Genomic DNA, 17753 nt, shown 5'->3' on the forward strand with positions numbered 1-17753 from the left:
AGCATCCGTCATCAGGATTTAGGGTGGCCAGGTGGCTGTATAGCAAGTGGTTTCATGAACCCCTCTCTTCATCCATACATATGTGATTTTTCTCTCACATTCAATACATCCATTTAAAGAGGAACTGGCCTACCTTCCCATTTCATTCAGGCTCTACATGCTGAAGGCAAATTACAGACTTCCCTTTGCTTCATGCGAAGGTAAACAAAGCATAGTCCTGATAGCCTTGCACAATGAGAATAGCACGGGAGCTAAATGTACTCATAATGGTATTTGATGACGTCATTGTCGAACAGCCCCCGCCAGTTAAGACGAATCGTGTTGTAGTGAAAATGCACAGTGGCGTTATCAGAGGAAGAGGAAGAAGGAGGCCTCAGTGAAGCAGACTCGTATCACTGTCTGGACACCTTCACAGTTGTACTCGGCTCACACCGACCTGAATGTCATTTCACAAAGGAACAGACATTTAATGAACAGAGATGGTATTTATTTCTCTTTGCAGGGATCCATGACAGTTGAAAAGGCCTCAATCTCGGTCAGATTCACCCACGCGAGAGCAGCATTGGATGCGGAGGAGAAGGCGGCTTTAGAGCAAGCGGAGCAGAAAGGGCGTGAGCAGCTGTCCCAGATCGAGAAGAAGATCGCTCGCTACCAGCGCGACATCAGCGAGCTGCAGGCAGCAGCCACTCGCCTGCAGGTCCTAGCGCAGGAGAGGGACTCGCTCGCGTTCCTGCAGGTGAGGAATGAGTCTCCAGTGTCGCTATTGGCACAGAGCCCTCTCTCCAGCAGCAGCAGAGGGAGGCTCCTGAATGAGAGCTTGCATCCACTGGGCTTGAGAACACAGCTCTACTCATGGACTCGCATCGCAGCTGCAGTGGCTGCCATTTGGAACGCCAGCTCATATTTTCTCAGTTTAGTTAATTATCTCTCCTATTTTTAACAGATTCCCATTAAGTTTGTTTCATTGTGATTCTAAACTAAATGTTATTGGAATTGAAATTTTTAAATAAACCCTACAACAACAGCAACAACAATGTACATGGTCATCATTATTATCATTAGCCATGATCTATCCACTGATGGATGAAGGCCTCCCCAAGCCATTGCCACATCTCATGATGCTGCGATGCAACAATCCACCAGCGCCTGCTCACGACCCGATGTCGTCTCTGCTTCTTGTGTGGGGGCCGCTGGCCCCCGGGGTCCCTCCCGCCTGCATCCCCTATTCCGTTTAGGTTACCCCACCTCCCTATTACCCGCTACGGTTTCGCCGGCATTCGAACGCGACGCCCCTACTGTTACAGTCTCGCGCCGCGCTCCCACGCTGCGAGCATACACGCGCACAGCATCATCAATCAAACGCCACACTCCCCCTCTTTACACCGCTACGTACAGCTCTCGTATACTGCGAGCGTGTGCCCGCCTATAGCCCTGTGCTGCACGTTACCAATGCGCATCCGTATCCGACACGTAACGAACGTATGAGCACTCCCACACACACGCCGCTCCGCGCACTCCAACTCCACTCACGTTATGATCACGCACCTGTATCGCACCCGGGGTGGACGCACGCACACACACGCAGCTCCCCACGCGACACTCTGCACGACAAGATCACGCGAGACCACGCTTCGCTATTAATGATTTATTATATGCTACCTGCGAATTGATGTCAAATCAGTGAGTCGACGAGGCTGGCCTACGCTGATACCTCTATACCTATTCCCGATTTATCTGCCTATGATTCTAATTCACCTTCTTACTCACTGTTAAGTGTCCACGGCGGTCCGCTGATCCTTGTGCTAACCGCGTGCCTCGGTGCGTCACACGGACGTCCGGGTCGCTGGCTGCAGCTGCGTCTGGTCGCCTGGCGCTGGAGTAAGAGAGCGATTTCCCCCTTGCGCTCCCCATTTATCCTGATTCCCGGACCCCTACCCCCTTCCCCTGCACCGTGCGCCTTCGCTATGCTAATTAATCCTTTGTCCGCGCGGCGTGAACTCCAAACAATGGCACGCGCCCCCCCTCGCCCGGGCCAGGCAACTCCGCGGTGCCTTTGTTCCGCTAATCAAATGAGCGACCTGCACGGCGCAAATTCCAATCAATCCTTTTCTCACGCAGGCCCCCATCATCGAGGTTCATGCGGTGGTGTCCATCACAAAGGCCCGTCGTGGGAAGCTGTGCATGGCTCCTCGCGCGCTTCCCCTCTCCCGATTATTTATACTAATAGCCTTATCCTTTAACTCCCCTAACAATGGTGCCTGCGTACCCGAGCGTAATTATGCCGTCCCTCCGCTGCCGGTGCGGGGGTGCCGGATTATGCAGTTCAGGTGCGCTGCGTGTTTTCTAATGATGCTCCTCCATCACAATGCTTATTCCCTCTGCCTGCCCCGTCGATACTGGTGTGTGTGGGGGGAAATGCGCCTCAACCGCGGTGGCCGAATGCCCCACGCCGCGACCACACAATATTAAGGCCGGTCGCAGCGCCGCGGCGCAACGTAGCACGGGGGAGGTCATCCAATTCCCTGATCGCCGGAAACCGTGAGAGTTGATCCCGATAAGGGTTTCTCGGATAAAAACCGGTCGGCCAGGCGACCTCCCCTCGGAGCTCTATGGGGGGGGGGAAATGAGTGCGGGTGTGTTCATGTGAGGTGAGGTGAGGGAGACGAGGGGTCGGCTCCGTTGCTTGGTGGTGGCGAGGTCGGAGATTTGGCGCCTGCCGAACGGCTTCGCGGCGGCGGCATCACATAGCCCCCCGAGGTGCCAGTCCCCGTCCCGGGTTGACTGGAGCACCTCGCTGGGGCCGCGCCCACGTTGCGGGGTCCGGGAGATCCGTCCGGACCTGGTGGCTGGCCTCGGGGCGGGTGGTTCCGTCCTCTGTAGCTCCTGCGGTGGTCTCCTCCTCCACTCCAGCAGCTCTCCCCGTCCTCCGGCACCTGTGGGCTGGGGCACAAACTCAGCAGCGGAAGGGTTTAGTGGCCGTCGTCCGCGCCGTCTCCGGACTGGATCGGGGCGTCTCGGGGGCCCGGCGGGGCCCATGTAGTGTGCGAGGCCCCCCAACACGAGGGGTGCGGGTACTCCGGGATTTCGGGGCCTTCGGGTGACGGGGTTCTCTCTCGCCGGGGCCGCTTTCCATGGTTTTAAGCGGCGGACATTGACCACCGTCTCTCGACCCCTCTCCCCGCCATCAATTAGTACCGTCCAGGGGGAGATCTGTCGTACCACGGTCCAGGGTCCCCGCCAGTAGGTCGTCAGTTTCCCCACCTGCCCGGCCCCGACGCGAGGGGTGTGTAGCCACACCTTAGCGCCTGTCAGGAATAAGGGGGGTTCCATGCGGGGTCGGGTGCCCTGTTCCTGCCGCCGATGCGCGGCTTCCCCTTGCGGGTATGCTCGGCCTCGGGCTTCTCGCAGGGTCTCCAACAGGTGTTCCACGGGGCGGCTTCCCTCCTCCGGCTGGGGGGAAGGGACGCCGAATAGCAGATCTGCGGGTAAACAAGACTCACGGCCGAACATCATTAAAAACGGGGTTTGTCCCGTCGACGTGTGTACGGTGGTGGCGTAGGCGAAAAGGGCGTAGGGGAGGTGTTCGTCCCAATCCCGTTGATTTGCAGCCGCCATACGTTTGAGTTTCCCCGCTAAGGTCTGATTCATGCGCTCCACCATACCGTTCGCCTGGGGGTGGTACGCTGTGGTTCGGTCCTTCTGGATTCCGAATTCTCGGCACAGTGCCTGGAACAACTCGGCCTCGAACTCGCTACCCTCGTCGGTGAGGACTCGTTCTGGGATCCCGTGCTTAAGTACGTAGTGTTCCACAAATGCCCGGGCCACCACCAAGGCCGTTTTATCAGGGATGGCCACTGCCACGGGGTAGCGGGTGAAATACTCTACTGCGACTAGGATATATCGGTTGCCTTGATGGGATCGCGGGAATGGCCCCTGTAGGTCGATCCCGACCAGCTGATTCGTGCGGCTGACGCGGAACGGCCTTAGGGGTACCTGGTATCGTGCCGGTTTCGGCCCGCACTGCTGACAGGCGCGGCAGCCCTGTACCCAGGCCGCCACGTCTTGTGCCAATTTGGGCCAGAGATACTGGCGACGCAGGGTCTCTCGAGTACGTCGTTCCCCATCGTGGCCCCCGAGTGGGTGGTCATGCACCAGCCGTAGCAGCTGGGGTCGCACCTGGGCAGGAACACAGATGCACCCCGGCTGGCCGGCCTCGGTTAACTCCCGTACCACTCCGTTCTGCACACACAACCGGGCATACAAACCGCTCCAGGGTCCTGGTAGGGCGCTCTTTTCCTCCCGCAGTGCCGCCTCCACTGCCGCCAGATCCGGATCTCGCTGCTGGGTCTGTCTCAGCTGCTCGTCGTTTAGGCCCGGGAAGGCGCAGCCGACGTCCTCCTGGATCCGTCCGATCGGGTCCCAAGCCGCGGGTCCCGCGCTTGCCGGGCGGTCGACGGGATCCTCAGTGCCACCTGTGAGGCTCTCTGTGGCGCACACTGCGCTCTCTCTCGCTGGGGGGGGGTCAGTGGCCGCGGCCTCTCGGGGGTCCGTTGCCTGCCGGCAGCGTCCCCCCGTGAAACACGGGCAGGCCTCCTCCGCTCTCGTCTCGGCGTACACCGTGGGTCGCCTCGACAAGGCGTCCGCGTTTGCATGCGTCCGGCCAGCCCGATACTCGATTTGCAGGTTGTACTCCTGCAACTGCGCCAACCAACGGGCCATCTGCCCCCGCGGCTCCTTGAATGTAAGAAGGAACTGAAGAGCATAATGGTCAGTGCGTACGCGACATCTCCTGCCGTACAAATACGGCCGGAACTGCTTACATGCGAAAATCACGGCGTACAACTCTTGGCGGGTCACGCAATAGTTCAGCTCGGCCCCACTCAGGGTCCGGCTGGCGTACGCGATGACTCGTTCCGTCCCATCCTGTACCTGTGACAACACCGCGCCCAGCCCGCTGCTGCAGGCGTCGGTGTCCAAAATAAAATCGGTGGTAAAATCGGGGAAAGCGAGGGTGGGGGCGTGGGTGAGGTGGTCTTTGAGAGTGGTGAAGGCCGTCTGGCAGGCCCCCGTCCACTGATAGGGGTGCTTAGGGGAGGTGAGTTGGGTGAGGGGGTGTGCAATCTCGCTGAATCCCTTTACAAATCGACGATAATAGGTGGCGAGCCCCAAAAATGATCTGATCTCTATCAGATTCCTTGGCCGTGGCCACTCCACTACGGCGCGTACCTTCTCCGGATCGGTGCGCACGCCTGCCTCGCTGACGCGATGCCCGAGGTACCCCACCTCGCGTTGTGCGATGTAACACTTACGTGGCTTGAGCTTGAGATGAGCCGCTCGCAGTCGCTGGAACACCTCTCGTAGCCTGGACCAATGCTCAGACAAAGATCTACTGAACACGATCACATTGTCCAAGTAAATCAGGCACTGTTCCCATTGCAAACCCCGCATCACCAACTCCATCAGCCGCTGGAACGTCGCGGGTGCATTGGTGAGTCCGAACGGGAGTACTCGAAACTCGAATAGTCCCATCGGGGTGGTGAATGCTGTTTTCGGCCGATCCTCCTCCGCCATCTCCACCTGCCAGTACCCGGACGCGAGATCGAGGGTGGAAAAATATCGCGCTCCGGCGAGGCTGTCAAAAGTGTCGTCGATGCGGGGTATGGGGAAGGCGTCGCCGAGCGTGACTGCGTTCAGTTTACGGTAATCGACGCAGAACCGGGTTGACCCATCCTTTTTCGTTACTAGTACCACCGGGGCTGACCAGGGGCTCGCCGAGGGCTGAATTATGTTATCGCGAAGCATGTCCCCAACCGCCTCTTTGATCTGGGTGCGTTCGGGTGCGCCCACTCGGTACGCAGGGAGTTTGATGGGTCGGGCTGCACCGGTGTCAATTTGGTGCTTAACAAGGTCGGTCCGACCTACGTCCGAGTCGTGTTCGCTGAACACGTCGGCATACTCCCGCAGTAACTCGCGCAGCCGATCGGCCTCTCCCCTAGGTAAATCTGCCCATGGTACATGTAATGTGTCGAGCAGGGGAACGACCTCGGCTCGGGGAGTCGGGCCGACTCGCCAGGCCAGGTCCTGCTCACCCTCAGGACGACCGGGGTCCTCAGCCCAGAGTGCGAACACCGAGTCGTTAGAGTGGCGTGCGTGCAGGGGGTGTACTGTGGCTATCAGGGTGCGCCGTCGCAGTATCGCTGGGGTATTGTGGGGGTTAAACATCCTCATAAACAATCGGTCCCCATCTGCGTTCACCAACGTGGCGGATCCCACAACCCCATACCGTTTTGCCAACTCCGGGTGAGGAGTTAGCATTACCTCCCCTGATGGTCGGAGCGCGGGGTCGGTGGGGGATGTTGCCACCGGCACCAGCATCTCGGTGAGCGGGCCGATGGTGACTGTCGTCGCCAGGATAGCGGCCACAGGTGCAAAGCGGAGGCGCGTTGGTTCTCGTCCCAGGAACGGTATCCGCTCGCCGTTGCTCTCCATGGTGGCGCATCGCTGGCGGGGTTGCACGTTGAGTCCCAACCGTTCTAGGAGGTCGGTACCTGCGATGCACTCGTGACACAACGCACTCGACACGTAGAACTCCTGGGTGCACACCTGACTGCCTATGCGGACCTCTAGGGTTGCTCTCTCCAGCAACCCCATTCCGGCTCCGCTCGCCGTGTGCAGCGCGCGGTCCGGGGCCTGCAGGTGACGCACGTCGACCCCGATCGCGCTGCAGTGCGCTGCGCTCACGAGCGAGGCCACCGCCCCCGTGTCCAGCAGGATTCGGGTACGCACTCCGTTTACCTCCCCTTCCACTAGCGACGTGGCCCCCGTGATCCCCGCCACCAGCTCCCGTAGCCAGTCGCCAGGAGTCACCGTTTCCGGGGGCGTTGTTGCTGGAACCTGTGTGGAGATCACTCGCTCTCCATTATCACTACAGCTTGTTCGTGTCGGGGCTACGTCGATTTCACCCCCTGGTGGTCCCCTCTCTAGGGGGGCCTTAGTGTTTGACCTTAGCTCTTGTCTAGCTCGGGCGACCTGAGGACAGTCCCTCCTGAGATGCCCTCGCCGATCGCAAACATAACACGTCCGGGGAGGGGTGGCGGCTCCGTAGTGGGTCCCCTGCCCGCTCCCTTTCCCTGTACGCAGTTGTTCCAACTCGGACTCTAATTGGGATACCTTCCCGGCCAGCCCCCCTACTGTGGAGTGTAGCTCACCCATCTCAGACTGGATGGTCTTCACATTTCTATTCGCTTCCTCGCGTATCTGGGTTACCCTCTCACCTACTTGGTTTATCATATCTCCCATACCCGCCTGTAACCCAGCTACCCACCCCGGGGTTTTCTCGCTGGGTCTCTGGGGCTCCCTTGCCCGTCCCCTCCCTGCGATGGCGAGCTCCTCCTCCTCGTCCGAGAGTAGGCTCACTACGGCGCACTCTCGTCCCCTCCCTCGAGGCTGCGCACGCTCACCAGAGAGCTTCTCGCATTTACGCGCGCGCTCGACAAGTGCGTTAAAGGAGAGGCGTGCACCGTCTATATTTGGCTGCCACCACGGGGTGCATGCCAAATATCGCTGGACCTTCCCGGCGGCGAGGCTCTCAATTACTTTCGCCTCGTGCTCCGGGTACGCGAGCTGGGTCAACATGCGTACGTCCTCGGCGTAATCTCGCAGATCCTCGCCGGGCTGGCGGCAGCGTGCCTCTAAGGCCGCCTGCGCATCCTCCTCGTCATAGGCGCCGAAGCGCCGTTCGAGTTCGCACATTAATTTTTCCCACTGAGTTTGTGCGCTTGCGGGCAAAGCTTCCACAAAGTCGGCTGCCCGTCCATCTAAATGTAGTTCTAACTGCTGCAACGCCTCTTCCTCTGACCACCCATTAACCTTTTTAGCCCCCTTGATGCTGCGGGCAAACGATTTCCATGATGGAATCCCTTTGCCCGTAAATGTGCATTTTACTTTAACTTGGGTTGGGGGCCTCTCTCCCTTGGGGGCGCGGGGAATCGTCCCGTTTCTGACACCAATATGTGGGGGCCGCTGGCCCCCGGGGTCCCTCCCGCCTGCATCCCCTATTCCGTTTAGGTTACCCCACCTCCCTATTACTCGCTACGGTTTCGCCGGCATTCGAACGCGACGCCCCTACTGTTACAGTCTCGCGCCGCGCTCCCACGCTGCGAGCATACACGCGCACAGCATCATCAATCAAACGCCACACTCCCCCTCTTTACACCGCTACGTACAGCTCTCGTATACTGCGAGCGTGTGCCCGCCTATAGCCCTGTGCGGCACGTTACCAATGCGCATCCGTATCCGACACGTAACGAACGTATGAGCACTCCCACACACACGCCGCTCCGCGCACTCCAACTCCACTCACGTTATGATCGCGCACCTGTATCGCACCCGGGGTGGACGCACGCACACACACGCAGCTCCCCACGCGACACTCTGCACGACAAGATCACGCGAGACCACGCTTCGCTATTAATGATTTATTATATGCTACCTGCGAATTGATGTCAAATCAGTGAGTCGACGAGGCTGGCCTACGCTGATACCTCTATACCTATTCCCGATTTATCTGCCTATGATTCTAATTCACCTTCTTACTCACTGTTAAGTGTCCACGGCGGTCCGCTGATCCTTGTGCTAACCGCGTGCCTCGGTGCGTCACACGGACGTCCGGGTCGCTGGCTGCAGCTGCGTCTGGTCGCCTGGCGCTGGAGTAAGAGAGCAATTTCCCCCTTGCGCTCCCCATTTATCCTGATTCCCGGACCCCTACCCCCTTCCCCTGCACCGTGCGCCTTCGCTATGCTAATTAATCTTTGTCCGCGCGGCGTGAACTCCAAACAATGGCACGCGCCCCCCCTCGCCCGGGCCAGGCAACTCCGCGGTGCCTTTGTTCCGCTAATCAAATGAGCGACCTGCACGGCGCAAATTCCAATCAATCCTTTTCTCACGCAGGCCCCCATCATCGAGGTTCATGCGGCGGTGTCCATCACAAAGGCCCGTCGTGGGAAGCTGTGCATGGCTCCTCGCGCGCTTCCCCTCTCCCGATTATTTATACTAATAGCCTTATCCTTTAACTCCCCTAACAATGGTGCCTGCGTACCCGAGCGTAATTATGCCGTCCCTCCGCTGCCGGTGCGGGGGTGCCGGATTATGCAGTTCAGGTGCGCTGCGTGTTTTCTAATGATGCTCCTCCATCACAATGCTTATTCCCTCTGCCTGCCCCGTCGATACTGGTGTGTGTGGGGGGAAATGCGCCTCAACCGCGGTGGCCGAATGCCCCACGCCGCGACCACACAATATTAAGGCCGGTCGCAGCGCCGCGGCGCAACGTAGCACGGGGGAGGTCATCCAATTCCCTGATCGCCGGAAACCGTGAGAGTTGATTCCGATAAGGGTTTCTCGGATAAAAACCGGTCGGCCAGGCGACCTCCCCTCGGAGCTCTATGGGGGGGGGGGGAAATGAGTGCGGGTGTGTTCATGTGAGGTGAGGTGAGGGAGACGAGGGGTCGGCTCCGTTGCTTGGTGGTGGCGAGGTCGGGGATTTGGCGCCTGCCGAACGGCTTCGCGGCGGCGGCATCACACTTGCTTTGTGGACCTCATCTTGGACGCACTACCTTCAGTGTTCCTATTATGGAAGCTAAAATAATTACGAGGTCTCATACGCGTATTAATTACATATTTTTGTGTATTCACCACCACTTCTGTAAGACCTGCCACGTGTGCATTGACGACATAAATTAATCTCAACACTGATTAATATCAACTGGTCTCACTCTGAAATAGTTGCCCTGCAAATCAGTGTTGGTGCTCATAGGGGTGGCGAGATGTTATCTACCTCGCCTGGTAAACCGAAGGTCGGGGATTGGATCAATACCCTGACGTCCTTATACATTTGGAGTTTTCACGTCTCTTTCCATTTTTCTCTGGGTCCTCCAGTTTTTCACTCCACATTTAGAAACGTGCGTTTAGAGTATTGAGCTGCTATAAATTCCCACGTGATATACCACTTCATTGAGCTATCATCTGTGGCTCGATCGCTTCTAAAAAAGAGATATATTGCTCAGTGGGCCTTGACTATCAACCGGTCTCACTGAAATATTTGCCTCGTAAGTCAGTGTTGGTGATCATGGGTCATAAGCCAAGACTTTGGGTTTATATTCCGCCCACAGTTTTGCAGTGGGAATTTCACTGATCACAAGGGATTGGAGGTAGACTCACATTAACGCATCTCTCTCTCTCACATAGGGGCACCTGGAGGAGACGCGCAGGTAAAGACGACTATCACTCACGACTCGACACACGACAACATGGGACTGAGTGAGGGGTGCGGGCAGTGAGACATTGACTGTGTGTGGTGATGGTGTGTGATCATGCTGTGTGTGGTGAAGTTCTGTGTGGTGATGCTGTGTGATGAGGCTCTGTGGTGAAGCTGTGTGATGAGGCTGCGTGTGGTGATTCTGTGTGGTGATGTTGTAATTGTGAGATGAGTGATGATGCTTTGTTTGATGAGTGCCTGTGTGATGGAGCTGTGACGATCCCACGTGTGATAATGCTGTGATGAGTGTCCATGTGATGGGGCTGTGATGATCCTGTGAGTGACGATGCTCTATGTGACACAGGTGCCATGTCTGCTCTGCTTTCACAGGATAGGGAGGGTTACAGCAGCTCCACCCTCAGCTCCCAACCAAGAGAACATTGCCTCACTGAAAGTCCTGGAGACAACTGCAGTCAAACTCCTGTGTGAGTTATTCAGTGTAAATCATGGGTGATGGGGCCATCTTGACAATAAATTATCCAGGTGTGTGTGCACGAGGTCGACTCAGCCTCAAATAATTACCTGGTGTTTTATAAACATCACCACTAGGGAGACAAAGGCGGTCATGCGTAGTGCTGGCCACCCACCCCCTCGTGTGTCGTGCATACCTTCAACGGTCCTGATTTGACCCATCAGTCTGTAAAGGCTACACGGGGAATATCTTTGTTTACATCCTGGAAACTGATGTGGTGTGTAAACAAACTCGCCACTAGGATTCATATTCTTAGGTTTTTTCGGTAAAGTCACGTAGGTAAAAACATTAAAATTAATAAAAGTAAAATAAAATAAAAATCACGACGTTTCGGAGGCAACACAAGCTTCCGTCTTCAGGTGAAACCGTCACAGCCACCACAGCTGTATCAAGTAAATGAGAGATTGCAGGAGCTACCACTCCGTTTATATAATGGTTGGAGAGGGGGGAAGGGCCAAGTACAGCACACTTTTTATTCATATGGTAAGGTGAGGCTTAAGAGGGTGAGCCTTTGTTATGGTTTGTGACAACTAAACATGGTGAACATGGTAAACATGGTAAACCTGTAATAGTTCTCTGTCAAATAATACATAAGATTGGTCAAATAAGTGTAGTTAAATCTTTTTTGCATGGTTAATCACATCTTTCCAATGATTAACCATGCAACTTGGCCCTTCCCTCCTCTCCAACCATTATATAAACGGAGTGGTAGCTCCTGCAATCTCTCATTTACTTGATACAGCTGTCGTGGCTGTGACGGTTCCACCTGAAGACGGAAGCTTGTGTTGCCTCCGAAACGTCGTGACTTTTATTTTATTTTACTTTTATTAATTTTAATGTTTTTACCTACGTGACTTTACCGAAAAAACCTAAGAATATGAATCCTTGCAGTCACGAAAGCTTCAAATCTAGAATCGCTACTAGGAGACAAAGGTGGTCGGGCGTGGTGCTGGCCACCCACCTCGTGTGCCATGCCAGCCTTCATAGACGCTCATGAACAGCACTTGTCCCAACAATCTGTGAAGGCTACACAGTGGATATTAGTCTTTGTTCACATCCCATTCCAGGACCCTACCGAACAGAGCCATGAGACTCAGTGTGGTGTTCTTGGGTAAATAATCAGCAATAAGAGATATAGGTAATTGTGATGTTGAGATGGAGTGTGTGCCTGTGAATGTCTGTGCATTTGTGCATGGGGGGAGCATTGGCATAGTGGTTAGCACACTGCACTACGAACCCAGTTACCTAGCTTTGATAACCAGCCATGGCTAACATCAGTGGCAAGAGATATGTGATCCAGTGCTGGGCCTATGCTAGGCAGTTTCAACCTCAAATGAGTTCCTGATGCTGGAAATGGTCATAATGATGGTGATAGTGGTCGTGATGAGGATGGTGGTAATGATGCTGATATTACTGATAATGTGAGTGATGGGAATGGTGATGGGTTTGGTCATGGTGTTGGTAGTGGTGATGGCAGTGGTAATGATGGTAAGATTAGTGATAATGTAGGTGGTGATGGTTGTGATGGTGGTGATAGTGATGAAGATGGTGGTGATGGAGATAGTGGTGATAATCGTGGTGATGGTAGTGATGGTAGTGGTGAATGTTTGTGATGGTGCTAGTGGTGGTAATGAAGGTGGTACTGTTGCTTAATGCGATAATGATGTTGATGTTCATTGTGTTGATGATGGTGGTGATGGTGAGGTATATGTTTTTGTCATTGATAATATTGATGGGGAGGATGCTTAGTGATGTTTGTGATGTTATTGTTGATGGTGGTGATGCTGGATAATGGTGACGATGGTGTTCTGTAGTGACGTTGTTATCGCTGTTGTCACAGACGGATGCTCACCGACTCTGGACACAAATTCAGCTCATGACCAGCTCCAGATCTCCTCGGATCTCAGGAAGATGACGCGAACCGGTGCCTCCTGGGGTCGCCCCGATCACCCACACCGATTTAATCGCTGTGCACAAGCCCTGTGCCGTGAGAGCTTCTCGTCGGGCCACCACTACTGGGAGTTGGACGTGGGGGACACGCGGTGGTGTCGGGTTGGAGTCGCGTACGGGACGACCCCAAGGAAAGGGGATCGTGCTGCACAGTTTCTGGGACGGAGCGACGCGTCCTGGTGTTTAGAGAAACGTGACGACAACTTCTCAGTGATTCATGGTGGAGTGAAGACTGAACTGTCGGTGAGGGGGGCCCCCTCCCCCCGCAGAATCGGGCTTCACCTGCAATGGGAGGGGGGGCACCTGGCGTTTTACCACGCCGACTCCATGGAGGTAATCCACGAGGTTCGGCATAGATTCTTGCAGCCTCTTTACCCTGCGATGTGGGTGGGGTGTTTGAATGATCGATTAAAGATCGTGGATTTGAGTCGTGCATCCTGAGGATTAGGAGAGATAGAAAACCAAGAAACCGAGACAGAACCCAAGAAACAGAGGAGACGGGGGATGTTGAGGATATGGCGAAGTGAGGGTGAGGGGAAAGTGGAACGGAAGGTGAGGGAAGGATACGGGTGAGCGTGGAGGGTGATGGTGAATGGTGAGGAGATCGTGAGGAGAGGATGTGAAGCATGGGGTAGAGAGAAGGTGAGGGGGGAGGGTTAGGTTCAGGTTGTTGTGCATGAGCGATGTCGCCGGTGCAGTTCAAATCGCAGAATCCGTGTTGCCGCTTCTTCACCTGCAGTGCGCGCTCGTGTCACCACGCCTGCTCATCCCTGCGATTCACCATCATTACCATCACCAACAGCATCATTATCACCACCATCATAATCACCATAGTCATCAGTACCACCATCATCATCGCTATCATCATTACCAACAGCATCACCAATATCATCATCACCATCACTATTACCATCACCACCATCACTGTCAACCACCATCATCATTACTATTGTAGTGTTATTAAGGACTGACTTCTAAACTTCTTTATGACACACACTATTTATTGTCTTAATACACAGTCCCTATCACACAAAGGGGTATATGGTCCCCTCACCCATTACCGTGAGGAGATACAGCCTCCGGACCTTGCACAGCTCTCTAATCTCCCTGCTATCCCAGCGTCCTCTGGCTGGACCTAGGGGATCTCTCCCGACCACTGGTTACACAGAGCCCTAGCCCTGATAAGGGCTGGAGGGCTTGGTCCAGGGTCCTAGATGTCTTCGGCCGACTTGGGTCTTCGTGTAGCAGAACTGCCCGAGAGCTCTCAGCGCTCTGGCTTTTATACCTGTTCGTGGCCGGGTTGTCCAATCCCCGGCCTCCTTGTGGAACCCTCTGATTGGTCCTTCCCAATCTGGCGTTTGGATCCTACCTCACCCCATTTGACCCTGACAGTTTGATTGAGCGGGAAAACCTTGTTTTACGATCCGCTCACGAACAGCGAGTCGTTATCACCACTACATCACCCCCCCCCCCCTTCGGAAGCTTCAGCCGTCCCGGCTGTTACAAAGAGAAAAACCCCGCCATCAATGAACCGATGTGTGTGCCACAAAAAACAACAAGAACCACAAAAACAATAAGAACACCCAATATAATTACCCCCCCCAAAAACACAACATATGTACACGGTGAGAGACAATCAACAATAACGAAATTCACGACGCAACAACCCATGCAGCGTTTCGCTGCAGAAAAAAACGATGGCCAATCATGAAAACCGACGCGATTTAGCCCGCGTATATTTCGCGGGCCCATCGTAGGGGATGGGTGTCCTCATCCGGGTTGCAGGCTGGTCAGGCAGCCTGGCAAAAATGTCGGTAGGGACAGGGGGCCTCTCTGCGGAGACTCTTGGTGCAGATTGGTCAGGCAGCCTAGCAAACATGTTGGGTGGGTCAGGAGGCCTCTCTGCGGAGCCTCTTGGTGCAGACGGGTCAGGCAGCCTGGCAAACATGTTGGGTGGGTCAGGAGGCCTCTCTGCAGAGCCTCTTGGTGCAGACGAGTCAGGCAGCCTGGCAAATATGTTGGGTGGGTCAGGAGGTCTCTCTGCGGAGACTCGAGGTGCAGGCAGGTGAGGCAGCCTGGCAAAAATATCGGGCGGGTCAGGCAGCCAGACAAAAATATTGGGTGGGTCCTGAGGCCTCTCTGCAGAGACACGTGGTGCTCCCCGGTTCCCAGCGGCAGAACGTGCCTCGCACGACTCCATCAGTCCCGCATCATCTGCGGGAGGAATGACACGTCTGCGCCGTGGATTAAGTACCAACGGGGCGACATCCGGCTCGTCGGACACATCACACGCTCGGCCCTCGTGTTGTGAGTTTGACGCAGAGCCGCGCGGAGCAACAAATGGCTTCAGGCGAGAAGGGTGCACAAACCAGCGACGCCATCCCCAACGGATTTTAATACATTGTGGTCGTACAATCTCGACGACTTCAACCGGACCCCGCCATGGTTTAAGGAGCTTTGCCGATGTCGACACCTTCACCTGGGGGCAATGAAGCCATGCCTTATCACCTGGAGCCCACCGATGCATGAACGTGCGAGGGGCTTGCAACCTCGAATTGGCCCGCTGGCGGGAGGCGGAATTTTCAATCGCCGCATCACGTGCCTCAGACAGCTTCCGGAGATTGAAGCGTAAATGATCAGCGAGCTTCGATGACCATGGAAGCTGCTATATCCCAAGCCGAACGTCAGCTGGGGGAATGGCCTCCCTGCCATACATTAGGAAAAATGGGGAGAACCCCGTCGCTGCGTCTGGCGCCATGCGGTAAGCAGCGAGGACCCCTGGGATCTGCAAGTCCCAGTCTACGTGGGATTCATCAACCTGATGGCACAGCATATAGGTGAGGGTTCTATGCAGCCGCTCCACCATGCCATATGTTTGGGGGTGATAGGGCGAAGTGCGCACCTTCTTAGTGCCCAATAGGTGACATACCTCGCTCAACAGGGTACTTGAAAAATTTCTTCACTGATCGGTCAGCAGCCGTTCTGGAGCGCCCTTGTCCAACACATAGCCTTGAACAAAGGCGTCCACAACGGCTGCTGCCGACTGGTTGGGGAGGGCCCAGGCCATAGGCCACCGTGTGAAATACTCAACCCCAACCAGAAGGTACTTATTACCACGAGGAGTTGTAGGGAAAGGCCCCAAAATGTCAAGAGCAACCAGCTCGTTCACACGAGATACCGAGATGGGCTGCAGTAGTGGGCATGCTGGCTTCGCTGGCGGCTTTCGTTGCGCACATTGGGTGCAACCCATTAAAATATCAGTCACGTCGCGAAGCATGCCCGGCCAGTAGAATTGCAATCTTAGCAAACCCATTGTTTTGTGTACACCCAGGTGCGACAATCGCTCGTGTGCCGTGCACACGGCCGTACACCGCAAAGCCGAAGGCACCACAATTTTGTACTGGCAGGAATCAGCATCGCAATGCATGAGCAGACTGCGCCGCATAGCAAAAGAGTTCAATTTGCCCGAACATGAGGTCGTATCACATGCGCGACGACGCAGAGGCAACAATGACGCATAGTTCATTTGGTGCCTACCCCATTCGTCCAGCGTTATCCCCAGCAAGTCGTCACTCACTGGCGGACTTTCGTGGTCTGCTCCCGGCACAGAATCGGAGGGAAGCGCGGCAGAAAATGTTTCAGGAGGTGCAACCGGCTGTACCATTGGTGGCTTGCAGCGGCCAGAACCCGTAAAGCACGCGCATTTTCTTTCTGGCAGAAGACGAGATAGCGCGTCGGCATTATTGTGCTGTGTACCCTTTAGGTAAATCACCATAAAATTGTAATCCTGGAGGACTTCAAGCCATCGGGAGAGCTGGCCAGATGGTTGGTCACCGCGCAAAGCGTATTGCAACGCAGAGTGATCGGAGCGAACGGTAAACCGTTGACCGTACAGGTATGGCCTGTATTGCTGTATGAACAATGGCCAGCAGCTCGCGTCGGGTAACGCAATAGCGTTGCTCTGCAGGGGACAAGACCCTGCTTCCATAGGCAACGACCCTCTCAATGCCATTTACGGTTTGGGACAGCACCCCGCCGATCCCGGTGTTGCTGGCATCGGTTTCGCAAAATCGGGGTAAGCTAAGGGCGGTGCTGCTACGAGAGCGTTCCGCAAGGAGTCAAATGCGGCCTGTTCAGAGTCTCCCCAATGAAATTTGACCCCTTTCGCCATAAGAGCATGCAGTGGCTTGGCGATTGTAGCGAAACCAGCCACAAACCGTCGGTAATACGACGCGAACCCGATAAAGCTGTGAACATCCCCCGCAGAGGTGGGGGTAGGCCATTGGCTGACACATTTTGTCTTTTCAGGGTCGGTGGAAATTCCCGAGCGGCTGACTATGTGGCCCAGATAGCACACAGACTCACGCAGAAGGTGGCATTTCTGCGGTTTGAATTTCAGGTTAGCAGCTCGCATCTTTTCGAAAACAGCGCGCAACCGTTCAATGTGTTCGTTGAACGTGCGGCCAAAGACGATAACGTCGTCAAGATAGATGAGACATGAGTCCCACTGGAGCCCAGTGAGGACCAGCTCCATGAGCCTCTGGAACATCGCTGGGGCCGAGTGGGGACCCATGGGCAACCTATTAAACTTGAAAAGGCCCTGTGGTGTCCGAAAAGCAGTCTTTTGTTTTGACGCTTCGTCGAGGGGAAGTTGCCAAAACCCCGACAGAAGGTCTAAAGTGGAAAAATATTGCAGCCCTGCCAGAGCATCCAATGACTCATCCATACGTGGAAGAGGATAGGCGTCAGCCACGGAAATTTTATTTAGGCGCCGAAAATCGACACAGAATCGAAGACTGCCATTGTGCTTTTTGACCAGCACTATCGGAGCACCCCAGGGTCTGGTTGAAGGAGAAATTATATCAGCTGCCAGCATGTCGTCAACTGCCCATTTGACATGCTGTTTCTCCACCGGGCTGAGCCGAAATGGGTTTTGGCGGATAGGGGCAGCGTCACCAGTATCAATGTGGTGACGCAGCAGCTTGGTGCAGCCAATATCAAATTGTGATTTGCTGAACA

General features: G+C 55.3%; 1 protein-coding gene, 1 long non-coding RNA gene and 1 pseudogene across 2 annotated transcripts in view; 2 read left to right on the forward strand and 1 right to left on the reverse strand.

The window, feature by feature from the left end:
- LOC133339144 (uncharacterized) overlaps positions 1–17753 on the forward strand; it is a 172123-nt gene that overhangs the window by 113551 nt on the left and 40819 nt on the right. The window lies entirely within an intron of this gene.
- Positions 1–17753, reverse strand: part of LOC133339111 (E3 ubiquitin/ISG15 ligase TRIM25-like) — a 160192-nt gene that overhangs the window by 92756 nt on the left and 49683 nt on the right. The window lies entirely within an intron of this gene.
- Positions 1–17753, forward strand: part of LOC133339127 (E3 ubiquitin/ISG15 ligase TRIM25-like) — a 44012-nt pseudogene that overhangs the window by 3161 nt on the left and 23098 nt on the right.

This window comes from Lethenteron reissneri, unplaced genomic scaffold (assembly GCF_015708825.2).
Source record: "Lethenteron reissneri isolate LAM-NWPU_2019-01 unplaced genomic scaffold, ASM1570882v1 scaffold_1640, whole genome shotgun sequence".
Classification (NCBI taxonomy): domain Eukaryota; kingdom Metazoa; phylum Chordata; class Hyperoartia; order Petromyzontiformes; family Petromyzontidae; genus Lethenteron; species Lethenteron reissneri.